The sequence below is a fragment of the Triticum dicoccoides genome, chromosome 1B (genome assembly GCF_002162155.2).
Source record: "Triticum dicoccoides isolate Atlit2015 ecotype Zavitan chromosome 1B, WEW_v2.0, whole genome shotgun sequence".
In the NCBI taxonomy this organism is placed as follows: domain Eukaryota; kingdom Viridiplantae; phylum Streptophyta; class Magnoliopsida; order Poales; family Poaceae; genus Triticum; species Triticum dicoccoides.
In genome coordinates, this window is record NC_041381.1 from 85,426,771 (window position 1) to 85,437,782 (window position 11,012).

Consider the following 11,012-nt stretch of genomic DNA (forward strand, 5'->3'; position numbering starts at 1 on the left):
GTCACGGGCCAGGTGCTATGGCTGGAGCTCTGCTCGCCAAAAGGATTCATGCCATCCGTACTTAGAGCAAATCTTATGTTCCTTGCGTCAGCTGCAAAATCTTTGAACCATCTGTCGATCTTTCTCCATTGCGTTCCATCTGCGGTGTGTCTCAACTCCCCGTCCGACTTACGGTCCTCTTTGTGCCATCGCAACAACTTGGCATGCTCTTTGTTCCTGAACAGACGTTTCAACCGTGGTATTATAGGAGCATACCACATCACCTTGGCGGGAACCCTCTTCCTGGGTTTCTGGCCCTCAACATCATCACCAGGGTCATCGCCTCTGATCTTATAACGCAATGCAGTGCATACCGGGCATTCATTCAAATTCTCGTATTCACCGCGGTAGAGGATGCAGTCGTTGATGCATGCATGTATCTTCAGAACCTCTAAACCTAGAGGGCAGACAACCTTCTTTGCTTCGCACGTACTGGCGGGCAACTCGTTATCCTTTGGAAACATATTCTTCAACATTTTCAGCAAGTTTTCAAATGCCGAGTCAGCTACACCTGCCTCTGCCTTCCATTTCAGCAAATCCAGTGTGCAGCCCAGCTTTTTCAGACCATCATCGCATCCGGGGTACAGCGCCTTTCTGTGATCCTCTAACATGCGATCCAAATTCTCCCTCTCCTTTTCAGTTTCGCAGCGTCTCCGTGCATCAGCAATGGTCCGACCAAGATCATCAACGGGATCATCACGTGCCTCTTCTTCACCTTCCCCTTCACCTTCAGCATCCTCCATGAAAGTATCACCGAAATGAGCAAGATAGCTTTCATCGATGAAATCATCCCCTTCTTCATCTTCTTCCATTATAACCCCTCTTTCTCCATGCTTGGTCCAACAATTATAGCTTGGCATGAAACCGTGCCGAAGCAGATGCATGTGAACATCTCTTGAGGAAGAGTAACCCTTCTGATTCTTACAGATAACACATGGACAGATAACAAAACCCCCCTGCTTGTTCGCATTAGCCACTACGAGGAAATCTTTCAAACCCGTAGTGAACTCGCCGGAGAGTCGGTTACCGTACATCCATTGCCGATTCATCTGCATTATTATAATATAAAATATATAATTAACCATCATGCATTTGTTAAACTAACTAGCTACAAACAATATAAATTAAACAATGAACTGCACACATGCATATTTTATCAATGACACATCAAAGGTTCATCAAGTTGCTAACCGCGATCGAGGAGTGTGGCTCCAACACTTCATGTCATGTTTGTTTCATGCTCTTGGAGCATTTCATCAAACACCTTATGTGCATAAGAGGAACCAAAAGCAAATCTACACCCACTTGTGAAGAGAATGGCTCCAAATGGCTAAGTGTTGGCTGCTGGATGGGTATATATAGGGGAGGGGCTTTAGTTGCGGTTGGCCTGGCAAACCGTGACTAAAGGTGCCCGAAGGCCTTTAGTCGCGGTTGTCCTGGCCAACCGCGACTAAAGACCCTCACGTGCGCCAGCTGGCCACCGAGCGCCCTGGGCCCAGGCCTTTGGTCGCGGTTCACCTCCAGAACCGCGACTAAAGGTCCCATTAGTCGTGGTTCCTACAGCTTCGCGACTTATGGGGCTGGACGGAAGCCTGTTTTTCCACCAGTGGAAGGACAAGCGTCCGGGCGCGCCGCCGCATGGTGGGGCGCGCTCCTTCTCTTCCTACTCATGTCGTCCTCGCAACCGCGCGGCGCGAGCTCCGCGCCGGGCGAAGCCGAGGCGCTCGTGGAATGGAAGAGCAGCCTGCCACGTCTCGCGGCTCTCGCCTCGTGGGACCGGGAGGCCGCCGCCAACTCCACCTCCGCGGCGTGCTCGTGGCGCGGCGTGTCGTGCGACGTCCTTGGCCGGGTCGTGAGCGTCGACGTGTCCGGCGCCGGCCTCGCGGGCACGCTGGACGCCCTGGACCTCTCGTCGCTGCCCAGCCTCGGCAGCCTCAACCTCAGCTTCAACTCGCTGACGGGATCGTTCCCGTCGAACGTGTCCGCGCCACTCCTCGGCCTCAGGTCTGTAGATTTGTCCAACAACAGCTTCTCGGGTCCGATCCCGACGATGCTGCCGGTGTACATGCCCAACCTCGAGCACCTCAACCTTTCGTCAAACCAGCTTGTGGGGGAGATACCGCCGTCCCTCGCCAAGTTGACCAAGCTTCAGAGCCTTATTCTCGGCTCCAACAGGCTTTCCGGAGGCATACCGCCGGTGCTCGGTTCCATCTCAGGGTTAACAGCGCTCGAGCTGCACAGCAACCCGCTGGGCGGCGCCATCCCCGCCTCTCTCGGTAACCTCCGTTCGCTGGAGCGCATCAATGTCAGCCTCGCTCTGCTGGATTCAACCATTCCGATGGAGCTCAGCGGCTGCACCAACCTTACCGTCGTCGGCCTCGCCGGGAACAAGCTCTCTGGGAAGCTGCCGGTGTCGTTGGCCAAGCTGACGAAAATACAGGAGTTCAACGTGTCCAAGAACATGCTCACTGGGACGATCTTGCCGGACTACTTCACGGCCTGGACACATCTCATGGTGTTCCAGGCTGACAGAAACCGTTTCAACGGCGAGATCCCCACGGAGATCGGGATGGCGTTGAGGCTGGAGTTCCTCTCCCTGGCGACCAACAACCTCTCCGGCCCGATCCCGTCGGTCATCGGAAGGCTGACAGACCTGAAGCTGTTGGACCTCTCCGAGAATGAACTCTCCGGCACGATCCCACGGACCATGGGCAACCTCACCAGATTAGAGGTTCTTCGGCTGTATGACAACAAGCTCACCGGCCGGTTGCCGGCCGAGTTCGGGGACATGACGGCGCTCCAGAGGCTTTCCATAAGCACCAACATGCTCGAGGGCGAGTTTCCGGCCGAGCTCGCCCGCTTGCCAAACCTCCGTGGCCTGATCGCCTTCGAAAACCTCTTCTCCGGCGCCATCCCGCCAGGTCTTGGCGGGAACGGCTTGTTCTCCATGGTCAGCATGTCAGACAACAGGTTCTCCGGTGGGCTGCCTCCGGGGCTGTGCAAGAGCGCGCCGCGCCTCCGGTTTATCGCCTTGGACAACAACAACCTCACCGGAGACGTGCCCGCCTGCTACAGCAACTTTAAGAAGCTCGAGCGCTTCCGCATGGCAGGCAACCGGCTGTCCGGAAATTTGTCAGGGATCCTCGGATCGCAGCTGCCGGACCTGTACTACATTGACCTGTCCAGGAACCTGTTTGAAGACGAGCTCCCAGAGCACTGGGCTCAGTTCAGGAGCCTCTCATACCTGCACTTGGATGGCAACAAAATCAGCGGAACAATTCCTCCTGGTTACCGTGCCATGGCTGCATTGCGAGATCTGAGCCTGGCATCCAACCGTCTCACCGGCACGATCCCGCCCGAGCTCGGAAAATTAGCACTGCTCAAGCTGAATCTTGGTCACAACATGTTGTCTGGCGGAATCCCTGTGACACTAGGAAACATCGCCAAGATGCTACTGCTGGACCTGTCCCAAAATGATCTCCACGGAGGCGTACCGGCGGAGCTGACAAAGCTGAGCTCCATTTGGTACCTGAACCTGAGCGGCAACAGTCTCACCGGCGAGGTTCCAGCTCTGTTCGGCAAGATGAGCTCGCTGGAGAAGTTGGACCTCAGTGGCAACCCGGGTCTATGCGGCGACGTGGCTGGCCTGAATACCTGCAACTTGAATTCTGACAGCGGTGGTTCTCGGCGGCACAAGGCAAGGCTGAACCTTGTCATAGCGCTGGCTGTTGCCGCTGCGCTGCTGGTCTCAGTCGCTGCCATGGCATGCTTGGTGGTCCGCAGGAAGAGACGAACCGGCGAAGATACGCCCGAGACCAACACAACGGCGAGAGACGGCAGCGTAATGGCTCTGCAGGCTTCGATATGGGGCAAGGATGTGGAGTTCTCCTTCGGTGACATCCTGGCCGCGACAGAGCACTTCAACGAGGCCCACTGCATAGGCAAAGGCAGCTTCGGGAGAGTGTACCAGGCCGACCTTCCAGGCGGCCACTGCCTCGCCGTGAAGAAGCTCGATGCGTCGGAGACAGACGACGCGTTTAGGGGCATCAGTGAGAAGAGCTTCGAGAACGAGGTGAGGGCCCTGACGCACGTCCGGCACAGGAACATCGTCAAGCTCCACGGGTTCTGCGCCTCCAGTGGGTGCATGTACCTGGTCTATGAGCGCGTCGAGAGGGGCAGCCTCACCAAGGTGCTGTACGGAGGCAGCTGCGAAAGGTTCGACTGGCCGGCAAGGGTGCGCGCAATCAGGGGACTGGCGCACGCGCTGGCCTACCTGCACCACGACTGCTCGCCGCCGATGATCCACCGCGACGTGTCCATCAACAACGTCCTGCTGGACGCCGAGTACGAGACCCGGCTGTCGGACTTCGGCACGGCCAGATTTCTCGCGCCCGGGCGCTCCAACTGCACCAGCATGGCTGGCTCCTACGGCTACATGGCACCAGGTGCGTACCAACCATACACACCTTTTCCTACACGCATGACGCCATTCTAGCTGCCCGCAATCTCACATTTGTCGGCGTGTTTCTTGCCGCAGAGCTCGCGTACTTGAGGGTGACGACCAAATGCGACGTGTACAGCTTCGGCGTCGTGGCCATGGAGATCCTGACGGGCAAGTTCCCCGGCGAGCTCATAAGCTCCTTGTACAGCTTGGACGAGGCGCGTGGTATGGGCGAGTCGGCGCTCCTGCTGCTCAAGGACGTGGTGGACCAGAGGCTGGACCTTCCTGCCGGGAAATTGGCTGGGCAGCTGGTCTTCCTCTTTGTTGTGGCCTTGTCGTGCGTTCGGACGAACCCTGATGCCAGGCCGACCATGCGCACCGTCGCACAGGAGCTCTCTGCTCAACGGCGGTCTACCTTGGATAGGCCATTCGCTGCCATCAGCATTGGCGACCTTACAATTCTGCAGGTGTGATGATTTGGACAATGCTAGTATTTGTACCGAGACAGTTTTTCTTCTTCTTTTGCTTAATTGCAAAAATGTCATTTTATTTTTTTGTCAACTTTCAGAAATGATACTGAAAATGGTAAAGCTATGCCTACGTAATGGTTCTTACGCATCTTAGGTATATTCTGATTTGGCACTCTTATATTGGTTAGTAATTCTTTATTGAAAAAATATTGGTTAATTGCACTTGTATATTTTGTCATTTTGAGAAATGACACTGAAAATAGTAAAGCTACGCCTATGATCAAAGATTGGCTTGGTCTCCGTGATGTGCATCCTTTCGATTGGAGTGACGCGACTTCCGTTAAAGAGTGGTGGAGCCACAATGCTAACAAGAAGACCCAATCGCGAAGGCCGCTTGCTTCCTTGATGCTGCTAATCTCTTGGGAGTTATGTAAAGAGAGGAATGCACGAATCGTTTATAATAATGCCGTTCCGGTGGGAGTCGTCGTTGCTAGGATTAAAAAGGAGACCTTACTTTGGAGCATTGCGGGAGCAAGACATTTGAATAGCATAATACCGCGAGAGTGATTGTTGCAATTCGGCCTTTGGCCTTAACCTCTAAAACTTCTCTCTTAATCAATGAAAATGGCAAATCTTTTGCCTAGTTTCAAAAAAAATGGTTCGTACGTATCTTATGTATATTCTGATTTGGCAGTCTTATATTGGTTAGTAATTCGAAAATGCTACACCTACGAACGGTGGCGGAGCTACCAAAAAAAAGTTGCGCGGGCCAGAGAGCTCCCATCTAAGCGGCGAGCGCTACAACAAGAAGCATGTCGTCCAGGCGGACACCTTTAGCATGCATCCAAGAACACCCCAGCATCTCCCTCCCGTCCCCAGCCTGCACGTACGAATTCACCATGGCGCTCCAAGACACAACATTCCTCGCTGGCATTTCGTCAAAGAGCGAGCAAGCGTCGGCGACTCACACCAGCCCTCACGTGCGTTGTGATGAGCGATTGAGCATGTTGAACGTGGAGGCGTCCACGGCAGCCGAGGTGTGCAACAGAAGGTGCTCGTCAAACAGGCGGCCGAGCAGGCCCGCGTAGAAGCGGGTTTTGCGTGTTGTTCACGACGAGGAACCCCGCGAGGCCGAGCCTGACGGCTGGGCGTGGGCGTGGATGGCCAGCGCGAGGCGGCGCGTGCCGGGGGCGGCGGGGGAGAGGGCAAGCGACTTGAGGAAGGAGTGGAGGCCCGCCCGAATGAGGTGAGAGTAGAGCGGGAGCATGGTGCCCGGCGCGGCTGCGCTAGAGGAACGAGTGCTACACGTGCGAGCGAGGATGATGCGTGTCATATTGGTGTATTTGTGTCGGTCATCGTTTGTGGGTTGGGCTTCATGCCTTCATATAAATTATTATTTTGCTCTGGCCATGGGCGGGCCACGGCTCACTCGGCCTTGCCGAAGCTCCGCCAGTGCTTACGAAGAGGTGCTATGTACCCTAAGTAATTTTTAAAAACACAAATCAACCCCTCCCCCCCCTTATTCTAGGGTGGGCCCGTGCGGCCCACAAATAAAAAATTAGAAGCTGCCAGATTAGCAATTACGTAAAGAACGTAATAACCCTTCGTAGGTGTTTGTGGGAGATGGCAGGGGCTTCACGAAACTTAACAAAGCTCTAATGGTTCTCATCCCTAAGCGCAGTGACGCGGAGGAGGTGGGTGATTACCGCCCGATCAGCTTGCCCCATAGCTTCGGCAAGCTCTTCTCCAAAATTTTGGCTGTGAGAATGAGGAAGAGACTCCCTGAACTTGTCAACGCGAACCAGTCCGCTTTCATTTGTGGGAGAAGTTTACATGATAATTTCCTCTTAGTGAAGCAAATGGCGAGGAAGATGCACATCCGCAAGACATCCACCGTCTTCCTAAAACTTGATATTTCGCGGGCATTCGACACCATTTCTTGGCCATTCCTGTTTGAAGTTCTGAGAGCAAAGGGGTTCGGAGACAATTTCAGGAAGTGGGTGGCGATCTTGCTCCAGTCCGCGTCCTCTAGAGTCATTGTCAATGGGAATCAAGGTCGGAGGCTTGATCACGCTCGCGGACTGCGCCAAGGAGACCCCAGCTCGCCGCTTCTCTTTGTCATGGCGATGGACGTCCTCTCGGCCCTCTTGTGTAAGGCTGCTGCTGTGGGGGTTTTGTCCTCCTTCAACGGTGTGATGGCAAGCCAGAGGCTCTCTCTTTTCGCCGACGATGTCGCGCTTTTCGTGCGCCCCACGGAGCCGGATCTCATATGCATTAAAGAAGCTCTACATCTCTTTGGGCACGCCTCCGGCCTTCGAGTAAAATATCGTAAGACTTCGGCAACTTTGATCCGAGGGCAACAAGGAGATCAGGAAAGAGTATAGCAGCTGTTCAACTGTCAAATTGGGCAGTTCCCTTGCAAGTACTTAGGGCTGCAACTAAGCATCCACAAGCTCTCCAAGGCGCAATGGCAGCCAATGCTGGACCAGGTCAAGAACTTCCTCCCAGCTTGGCAGCGTGGCATGATTCAGAGACCCGGGAGACTTGTGCTCGTCAATAGCGTCATTGCGGCCCGCCCCATTCATCATCTGCTAGTCATGAAAGCGCCCAATTGGGTCCTCGAAGAAGTGGATAAATGGATGCGTGCGTTCTTCTGGGCTGGGAAGGAGGAGGTAAACGGCGGGCAGTGCTTGGTTGCTTGGCACACCATCTGCAGACCTAAGCCTTTCGGTGGGTTGGGAGTCAAGAATCTGAGGACCCAAGGCTTGGCCATGCGCGTGCAGTGGGAGTGGCTCAGTAGGACAGACCCCCTGAGGCCTTGGCAAGGGTTGCATCTCATGGTGGACAAGGAGGCCAAGGCGGTGTTCGACAGTCTAGTGCACATTAAGGTTGGAGAGGGCAGCAAGATCTTCTTCTGGACGGACAGATGGATTCACGGGTTTGCAACGAAAGATATCGCCCCTTTGATCGCCGACATGGTGGACAAGCTGACAAAGAGAAAGAGAACGGTCCGGGAGGCGCTCGTCGGGGACTCTTGGATCAATGACATATCGGGTGAGCTATCCTTCACGGCTCACATGCAGCTCATCCACTTGCAGCAGGCTTTGGCGACGATCCAAAGGAATGTGATGGACGGCGACGTGTTCTACTGGCCATGGAGTGCCTCGGGTTCATATAGCGCCAGATCCACTTACAATATGCTTTGCCAGGGCATGACCTGGTTCGCTGCCGCCCAATGCATATGGAAGAGTTGGGCGCCTCTCGAGTGCAAAATCTTTGCGTGGCTTGCTTCTCAATATAGGTTATGGACTTCTGACCGACGTGCGAGGCATGGTCTCCAGGATACGACCTCAGTTTGCTACACTTGTTGCCAAGAGGAGGATACAACTGATCACATCCTCGCTAGATGCGTCTGTGCGAGGCAAGTCTGGAGTGGTTGCTTCCAGTCGCTTCAAATCAACATTCAAATTCCAACCCCTGAGGATACTTTCATGGAGTGGTGGGACAAGGTGAGGAAACCCTTCCATGGAAAGCTCAAGAGAGGTTTCGACTCGCTTGTCATCTTGACCGCGTGGCATCTATGGAAGCAGAGGAACGCTCGGGTCTTCAACCACAACGATCACGTGCGCTCGGAGAACAACCTTGTTCATCTCATCCACGAAGAGATCAAGCTTTGGAAGAGGGCAGGCATAGGAGTTGAGGGGTTAGATCATTTCGTGAGAGAGTAGGCTTTTGTTGTTCCTAGGAGTCGGAGTCAGTGTAGGCTTCTTGCCTGATCACGGTGTCTTGTAAAACTCTTTCTTCCCTTCTATAAAGATAAGGTACGCCTTTGGCGTACTCTCGAAAAAAGAACCCTTCGTAGGTGTAGCAAGCCCTTAGTAATTCGGGCACTCAACCTTGAAATCAGAGGATAGTTTAGTTAGTGCGGAAGGTAATTACGTAGGTTATGTTAGTAGCTTTACATAGATGTAGCATTTTCTCACTGAAAATTTTCAGCTTTCAAACGAGCTTTGCTACACCTACTTAAGATTATGGGGCGAGGGAGAAGGTGGACTCTGGCTGCAGCAAATCCTGGCAAAATACCTTTTTGGCCAGTCTCCCATGACATACTCTCGCTCGAGTGGTTCCTAGTTTTGAAAAATCCATCCAGCAGATTAAGGAGGATATTCATCTTGGGCTTTCCTTCTGCATAGGTTGTGGAAGGTACCCAGTTCTGGTTGGATCCCTGGGTTGGTGGTGAGACTCTTCGGGTCTGCTATCTATGTTGACCCGAGGACCTTGGCTGCACGGCTTCGATGGCAAGTTGCTGCGGTGACAGCGGTGCGAGACTTCATGGTTGGTACTGCCTACACCTGGAGGTGCGGAGATGCGTGACATTACGGATGAAAATCCTGTCCGGTGGTGACCGAGCCACGGCGATGGCACCCGTGGGTGTCGCTTCCCTCCTTGGAGGCATCACCGAGTGTGTCGCCATCTTCCTCACTCGCTTGGTGATGGCAATTGTCTTCGGGCGAAAGCCTTGATCCGGTGCTGGATCGGCATGATGGCGGCGTCTTCAACGTCGTCCCTCTGTTGGGTGCATCGTGCCAGGAGACATGCTTGTTCCATGTTGCGCTCCTCCGGTGTTTGCCGCTGCCCATAATCGCTCTCTACGGCGCTATGTACTGTCTTCACGGTGACTTCAAGATGGCGCCTCCCTCGGGTCAGATCGAGTCCTGCCATCCTCTTGCCATCTCCTTTAGGCATCAAGGAAGGATGGTGCATCGACAAGAGATGCTTCACGGAAGTTGCTGCTCTTCGGTGGTGACCGATGTCGGTCGAGACGCGGCGAGGTTTTCGGTGTTGGGCAGGCTCTTTTGCTTTGTAGTTGTGTTGTCGTTGGTGGCTGTCTTTGGACTAGTCGGATGTGGATTTAGTGCTACGCTTGTTGTTCGTAGCGAGTGTTAGTTGTCTTGTAATTGTTATTCTCTCCTTCTATAAAGCTATGGTACGCATTTTGCGTATTCTCGGAAAAAAACACTGTCTCGGCCACCTCAATCTAGACACACCAACCCATTATACAGTACCCACCAAACAATTAGAAGTTGGCAACCTAACGACTTGAACACACCACACGCGAGTAGACATCCGCAAGAAAAGCCACCTTCAGCCGCTTCACCCAACGTCCGACGAAGTCACGCCAAAGCACACTCGACGCCCGACGATGCAATGTCCAACTGATCTAATCGACGTATTGTTGGCAACTGGAATATCTATATCTATATCTATATCTATATCTATATCTATACCTATACCTACTATTAAACCAAGGTGATATTTTTGGTTTCGTCCCGCATTAGATGTTTTTTCCTTAGTTTTGATCGACGGTCCGTCCAATTGCGAGGTGATACTAAATTTTTTGTCCATCCAATCGGTCCACATCCATATCCTCTCAATGGGCCTACACGCACATTTCGGCCTGCACGCATGTTTAGGCACCTTACCTGATTTTCAAACTTCAACTAAAAAAAAACTGATTTTCACACGTTACTCACAATAATAATCCCACCTCGATTGCTTTCGTGAAATCCTACTAATTTATATACCTACGCAAATTGCATGTAATATCAACAACTAGCCTCTTGGATCAACAAACACAGTACGAGTCAAGAGAAAAAGAGAAGGGATGGAGATTCCCGGAGAAGGGAGGCAGTTCGGCGCGAACGGCAAAGGGCTTCAGCGGCCGCCCGAGATGGCGTCGCCGGGGACAGGAAGCGGAGACGCACAGCTCGCGGAACTCCCGGAGCGACGCAGAGGGCGGAGATGGCCAGAGGAGGAGGTAGGCAGTCCGATGCGGATGAAAAAGGGCGGCGGCGGCCAGCCGAGATGGCGTGAGGCCACAACCAATCCAGCGCGAAAATGCAAAGGATTTTGGAGAAGGTTGGAATAGAAATTGGAAAAGCAATTAAATAAAATACAAGGAAAGCTCAAATGATTTTCCAAAAATGTCCATAGTTTTAATTTGGTGTGAATATTCAATCATGATGAAATGTAAAATACAATAAAAATTATAATGAGGACAA

The 11,012-nt window shown here is 53.1% G+C and overlaps 1 pseudogene; it reads left to right on the top strand.

The window, feature by feature from the left end:
* The first annotated feature begins 1,693 nt into the window (after window positions 1-1,693).
* Window positions 1,694-9,218, top strand: LOC119350175 (annotated as a pseudogene).
* The last annotated feature ends 1,794 nt before the right edge of the window (window positions 9,219-11,012 follow it).